This window comes from Microcaecilia unicolor, chromosome 7, assembly GCF_901765095.1.
Source record: "Microcaecilia unicolor chromosome 7, aMicUni1.1, whole genome shotgun sequence".
Classification (NCBI taxonomy): domain Eukaryota; kingdom Metazoa; phylum Chordata; class Amphibia; order Gymnophiona; family Siphonopidae; genus Microcaecilia; species Microcaecilia unicolor.
In genome coordinates this window covers 119,790,989-119,798,046 of record NC_044037.1, presented here as the reverse complement: position 1 = coordinate 119,798,046, position 7,058 = coordinate 119,790,989, and positions in this window count along the sequence as shown.

Sequence of the window (7,058 nt, the reverse complement as noted above, 5' to 3'; positions counted from 1 at the left end):
CTGGGGAAATGTTTTACGATGTTATGGATGTTTCAACAGCTGATGTTATCAGAGAGTAGCAGAGCCTGTCTGGTGATACACACAGCTGGTGGATGCCTAAAAGGTTTGGCCTCCATCTGTTAGCCTGAAGTAATTGTTAGGAGAAAGAGGTGGGGGAAGATGGAGTGCACGAGGTTAGATGAAACTTTTACCAAAGAAGAGTAGATTGAAGCTGGGGAGTGAGAAAATCATTCTTAGAGTGATAACTTTAACATACTTTAAACTGTCATTCCTGATAATAAGTACATAAGTATTGCCACACGGGGACAGACCAAAGGTCCATCAAGCCCAGCATCCTGTTTCCAACAGTGGCCAACCCAGGTCACAAATACCTGGCAAGATCCCCAAAAATTTCAATACATTTTATGCTGCTTATCCCAGAAATAAGCAGTGGATTTTCCCCAAGTCAATTTAATAATGGTCTATGGATTTTTCCTTTAGGAAGCTGTCCAGACCTTTTTTAAACCCCAGTAAGCTAACCGCCTTTACCACATTCTCTGGCGCCCGATGATGACATCAGTACTTTTGACTACTTAAGGTGGCCAGTCCTTCCCTCATCACCTTCACAACATTTGCCAACCTTACCTAACCATGGGTTGCCTGGCTCCTATAAATCCTGCTGTTTCTGCTCCAGTTCCAGTCAAGCCCATCTTGGTTCCAGTATCAGTTCCTGCTCCAATTCCAGCCAAGTACCAGTTTCTGCTGTTCCTGCTCCAGTTCCAGCCAAGGCCATCTTGGTCCGAGTACTAGTTCCTGCTGTTCCTTCTCCAGTTCCAGTTCCAGCCAACGCTATCTTATCTCCTGTCCTAGTTCCTGCTGAGCCCATCTCTAGTTCTGGCCTTCCACCTAATTCCCTATGGTTGTCTTCCGTCCAGCCTTCCATCTGCCCCCCTCAGTGACTCATTTGCTGTCGGCCTGGGCCTCTTGGTCTTCCGGTCACGGACCTAACTGCAGTCCAAGTGCTCACCTTCCAGTCTCATAACATTGTAAAATTTCTGCAAACAAAAAAAATTAGTCTAACTGCAGTGTTCTGAATAGTTTGCAGTTTTTTAATTAACTGCTTCATAGCACCCAAGTAGATCAGATTACAATAATCTAATCCTAAATAGAGGAGTGTGGTAGCCATGTTAGTCCACTCTTAATGTATTAAGTTATGTCCAATAAAAAAGGTATCATCTTATTTTCTTTTCCAGGTTTTATTTTGTTTGATTTCTATTAATAATCTAATCCTAAATTGTATTTCAATAAACAGGGTGAAGTGACTTGCCTGTATTTATCCCACCCTGTTATAACAGATTTGGCTTCCACTCCTTTTGCTGAGAAGTTTTTCTGGGCCTCTACCACCCTCTCTGAACTGAATTACTCGAGCAATTTTCCCATTCTGGCCTCAGTGCAGTAAAAGTTGCTTTAGAATGTTGTGCTAAACCTTTAACACGTGGAGGGGCACCCAAGTTTTCCTGAGGGCGTCCTCGCAGGATGTTCTCGGGAAGGGGCGGGGAAACCTGTATTATCGAAACAAGATGGGCGTCCATCTTTCGTTTTGATAATACGGTCGGGGACGCCCAAATCTTAACATTTAGGTCGACCTCAGAGATGGTCATCCTTAGAGATGGTCGTTCCCGGTTTTCAGCGATAATGGAAACCGAGGACGCCAGGACCTAGGGTAGTTGACACCCGGGGCTGGTCATTTTTTAACACCCCCCCCCCCCCCCCCCCAAATCCAGTACTAGGCATGCCGAGAATACAAAACACTCAGGACCTATAGAGCAATTCTACCATACCATAAGCAGTCATTTCTACGAGTCACACAAGGAAAAGGAAAGCATCTTAAACACTACAGTGAGCACTAGAACATCAATTCACCTATTGTAAAACGAAACCAGACAGAATAGTACAGATCGTAGATCCTGCACAGTCAATGCCAACTGAAAGCCATGTCTTTTTCACAAACACAGATACACCCTAATCCACTATAGAATAAGTAATCATAAACTTTCTAATTAGACAAAAATTAAACTGAACCCCCAATGCCAGACTCTGCATACAATGCAACACCACAGAAACAGAAACTGCCCCCTAGTACTGTGCAAAATATAAAGACAGCAGATGTAAATTTGAAAAAGAAAAACCTAACAAGTACCAATCACCACTTTACAAATTAACAAATAGAAATAAAACAAATATAGAAAGTAAAATAATACCATTTTATTGGACTAATACATTTAGCTTTCAGAGGCCAAAACCTCCGTCCTCGGGTCAGTACAGTATAGTGCTGTTACAGTATCCTATCCTGACCTGAGGAAGGGGGTTTTGTTCTCCGAAAGTTAGTCAAAATGTATTAAAATTAGTCCAATAAAAAGATTACCTTATTTACATGTTCTATTATAAACATTTAACACATCTACAATACTTTATCCTAAAGCAAAAAAAATAAAAAAATATATTTTATTTACAGTTTGTTGTCTCTGGTTTCTGCTTTCCTCATCTTCTTTTCACCGTCTTCCTTCCATCCAGCATCTGTCTTCTCTCTCTCTCTCTCTCTCTCTCTCTCTCTCTCTCTCTGCCATCCAGTGTCTGCCCTCTCTGCCGTCCCTTCCATCCACTGCCTGCCCTTTCTCTCTGCCCCTTCAATCCACCATTTGCCCTCCCTCTCCCATCCATCCAGGGTCTGCCCTCCCTCTCACTCCCCCTTCCATCTAGGATCTGTCCCCTCTCTCTCTCTGCCCCTTTTTTCAGCCCCCAGTTCCAGCCCCCTTCTCCCCTCTGAACACCCCCACCCCAGTCCCCTTCTCCCCTCCCCTTCTCCTGTCTGAGACCCCCACCACAGTCTCCTTCTCTCCTCTGAACACCCCCATCCCAGTCCCCTTCTCCCCTTCCCTTCCCTTCTCCCCTCTGAGATCCCTATCCCAGTCCCCTTCTCCCCTCTGAGATCCCCACCCCAGTCCCCTTCTCCCCTCCCCCTCCCCTGTCTGAGATCCCCACCCCAGTCCCCTTCTCCCCTCCCCTTTTCCCCTCTGAGACCCCCACCCCAGTCCCCTTCTCCCCTCTGAACACCCCCACCCCAGTCCCCTTCTCACCTCCCCTTCTCCCCTCTGAGATCCCCACCCCAGTCCCCTTCTCCCCTCCCCTGTCTGAGACCCCCACCCCAGTCCCCTTCTCCCCTCTGAACACCCCCACCTGAGTCCCTTTCGCCCCTCTCCTTCCCCACCTCAGTCCCGTTAAAACCGGCGAAGCAGCGTGGCAGGCAGCGTCTCGTGCCCTGCTTGTAAAAAAAAAATCAAATCTCCTTCCTTCTCCTCGTCTTGACGTCGACTCGGGCCTTCCAATCAAATTGATTGGAAGGCCCGAGTCGACGTCAAGACGTCAAGACGAGGAGGAGAAGGAGGAAGGAGATTTGATTTTTTTTTTACAAGCAGGGCACGAGGCGCTGCCTGCGACGCTGCTTCGCCGGTTTTTTTAATGTGCGGCGCCGCGGGAACGGCCACGGGAGGCGGCGGGAGCGGAGCACCCCCCACCCACTGGCACCCGGGGCGGACCGCCCCCACCGCCCCCCCCCCCCTTGGTACGCCACTGGAGGACGCCCATCTCAGAAATGACCAAATCCAAACCATTTGGTCGTGGGAGGAGCCAGCATTTGTAGTGTACTGGTCCCCCTCACATGCCAGGACACCAACCGGGCACCCTAGGGGGCACTGTAGTGGACCAGAAAAAGCTCCCAGGTGCATAGCTCTCTTACCTTGTGTGCTGAGCCCCCCCATACCCCCCCCAAAACCCACTCCCCACAACTGTACACCACTATCATAGCCCTTAGGGATGAAGGTGGGCACCTACATGTGGGTACAGTGGGTTTGTGGTGGGTTTTGAAGGGCTCACATTTACCACCACAAGTGTATCAGGTAGGAGGGGGATAGGCCTGGGTCCACCTGCCTGAAGTGAACTGCAGTACCCACTAAAACTGCTCCAGGGACCTGCATACTGCTGTCATGGAGCTGGATATGATATTTGAAGCTGGCATAGAGCCTGGAAAAAATATTTAGGGTGGGAGGGGGTTAGTAACCATTGGGGGAGTAAGGGGAGGTCATCCCCGATTCCCTCCAGTGGTCATCTGGTCATTTAGGGCATATTTTTGTGGCTTGGTCGTAAAAAAAAAAAAGGACCAAGTAAAGTCATCCAAGTGTTCGTCAGGGACGCCCTTCTTTTTTCCATTATCGGCTGACGATGCCCATGTGTTAAACACGCCCCAGTCCCACCTTCGCTATGCTTCTGACATGCCCCTGTGAACTTTGGTCGTACCTGCAATGGAAAGCAGTTGAGCAAGCCCAAAATCGGTTTTCAATTATGCCGATTTGGGGGTGACCCTGTGAGAAGGACGCCCATCTTCTGATTTGTGTTGAAAGATGGGCGCCCTTCTCTTTCTAAAATAAGCCTGTTAGTGTCCTAACCTTTGTAGCTAATCCTTTTAGCTTCTTTTTAACCATTTTTCTCATTTTATTATAGTCGCCGTTTCAAAAAATTAAATGAAGCTACAGTAGATTTCCTTTGCAGGTTCATCCCAGATAGTAGCTCGAACTTGTTATGATCACTGTTTCCCCGGGGGACCCAACACCACTACCTCTCGCACTATGCCCTGCACGCTACCAAGGACCAGATCCAAAATAGCTCTCCCTTTTGTCAGCTTCTGGACTAGTTGCTCCAAGAAGCAGTCATTTATTACATCTAAAAATGTCATCTCCCTGGCACCTTAGTGAAGTGTATGATCTGGTGCGGGAGCTAATGGTGATGGGGGCCGCTTGATAACAGTGATCATAATATGATTAGATTTGATATTAGCTTTGCAGTAGGTATACACAGGAAATCCAATACGCTAGTGTTTAATTTTCAAAAAGGAGACTATGGTAAAATGAGAAGAATGGTGAAAAAAAAGTTAGAGGAGCGGCTGCGAGGGTCAAAAATTTACATCAGGTGTGGATGCTGTTAAAAAATACCATCCTGAAAGTCCAGGCCAAATATATTTTGTGTATTAAAAAAGGAGGTTAAAAAGTGAGATGAAGGAAGCTATTAGAGCTAAAAGAAAATCCTTCAGAAAATGGGCAAAGGAATCAACTAAAAATAATAAGAAACTGCATAAGGAATGTCAAGTGAAATGCAAAGCGCTGATAAGGAAGGCAAAGAGGGACTTTGAAAAAAAGATTGTGTTGGAGGCATAAACACATAGTAAAAAAATTTTTAGGTGTATTAAAAGCAAGAAGCCAACAAAAGAATCAGTTGGACTCCTAGATGACCAAGAGGTAAAAGGGACAATCAGGGAAGAGAAAGCCTTTGCAGAGAGATTAAATGAATTCTTTGCTTCAGTCTTCACCAAGGAAGATCTGGGAGAGATACCGGTGCCAGAAATGGTATGCAAGCCAGGGGCGTAGCCACGGGTGGGCCCGGGTGGGCCTGGGCCCACCCAATTTGGGGTCAGGCCCGCCCAGCAGCACAGCGATACTATTCCCCCGTGGCGTGCCGCAACTTTCATCCCCATCTTCCCTCACCCTCGCAGGCCCGCCCAGCAGCGATTTCGATCGCAGGCAGCTCCTTCGGCTCGCACACGCTGCCTGCCGGCTGGGCTGCCGCTCAAATCTCCTTGCAGCTACTAGCAGCGCTAACCCGGAAGCCTCTCCTCTGAGCTTCTGGGTTAGCGCTGCTAGTAGCTGCAAGGAGATTTGAGCGGCAGCCGGCAGGCAGCGTGTGCGAGTCGAAGGAGCTGCCTGCGATCGGAATCACTGCTGGGCGGGCCTGCAAGGGTGAGGGAAGATGGGGGTGAAAGTTGTGGCATGCAATGGGGCAAGGTATGATGGGGAAAAGATGTTGGAATGGGGGAGGGAAGACGGGGACAGCAGCTGCACGGGGGGGGGGGGGGGGAGGGAAGAAGATGGAAGGAAAGATGCTGCACAGGGAGGAGGGAAGATGGAATGATGAGGCATGGTGGGTGGGGGAGAAGCTGCCTGGGGAAGAAGGGAGAGATCCAGTAAAGGGGTGGAGGGGTCAGGAAGGGAGAAGTCTTGGCTGCATATGAGGTGGAGGAGAGGTAGACATGCTGCATAGAGAGGGGATAGGTGGTGAGAGGGGGGAGAAATGTTAAACATAGGGGTGGAGAGGAGGGCAAAATGGTGGGCATAGGGGTGGAGGGAAGGGAGAAATGTTAGACATGCTGGTAGAGGGGAGGAAGGTAGATATGCTATATGGGAAGGGGAGAGAGATGTTGGACAGCGGGAATGAGAGGGGGAGATAGACATGGGGGTGGATGAGAGGTACATAGTAGGTGGTGAGGGGGGAAATGCTGGGCCATGGGGGAGAGGGCTACTACTATTACTATTTAACAGGAATGAAGAGAGAAGGGGCAGGAAAATATAAGGCTACCATGGTGGGGTGGGGAGGGGATCAGATGCTGGTTAGAAGGGTGGAGGGAGAAGATGATGGGAATGGTGGAACCCTGTGGGAGAGGGCAAGAGGGGGAGGAGGGGGTGGCAAGGAAATGAATGAGAGATAGTGATTACAGAGGGTAGAAATATGGTAATGGGGAGTAGATTAAAGATAAAAGAGAAAGTAGGGATGGGGAGGAGTAAGATGGGGAATGGGAGAGCTAGTGGGTGAAAGAAGAAGATGGAAATTTGATAGGTAGTTGAAAAGTAAAAAGGAGACAAAGAAGGGTGAGAGAGAGGCAGAAAAGAGCTACAAAGGAATGACCAACATGTCAGAGGCAGGAATATTGAGGGAACAGACAGGAGAGAGGATAAAAGACAAATGGACTACAGTCGCTTGAAGAAGAATTAGCAGACGGCAGAGAGGAAAGCAGAAAAGAGAAATTGGAACCAGCAAGATGGAAAAATAAAATGTCCAGACAACAAAGGTAGAAACAAAGCATTTTATTTCAAATGTTTTAAATGGAATATGTTAGCTTTTGGAAATGTGCATAGGAAATGTCTTTGTATTGTGTTCTGTAGAAAAGGAAATGCATGTTTTGTGTCTCCAGTGTT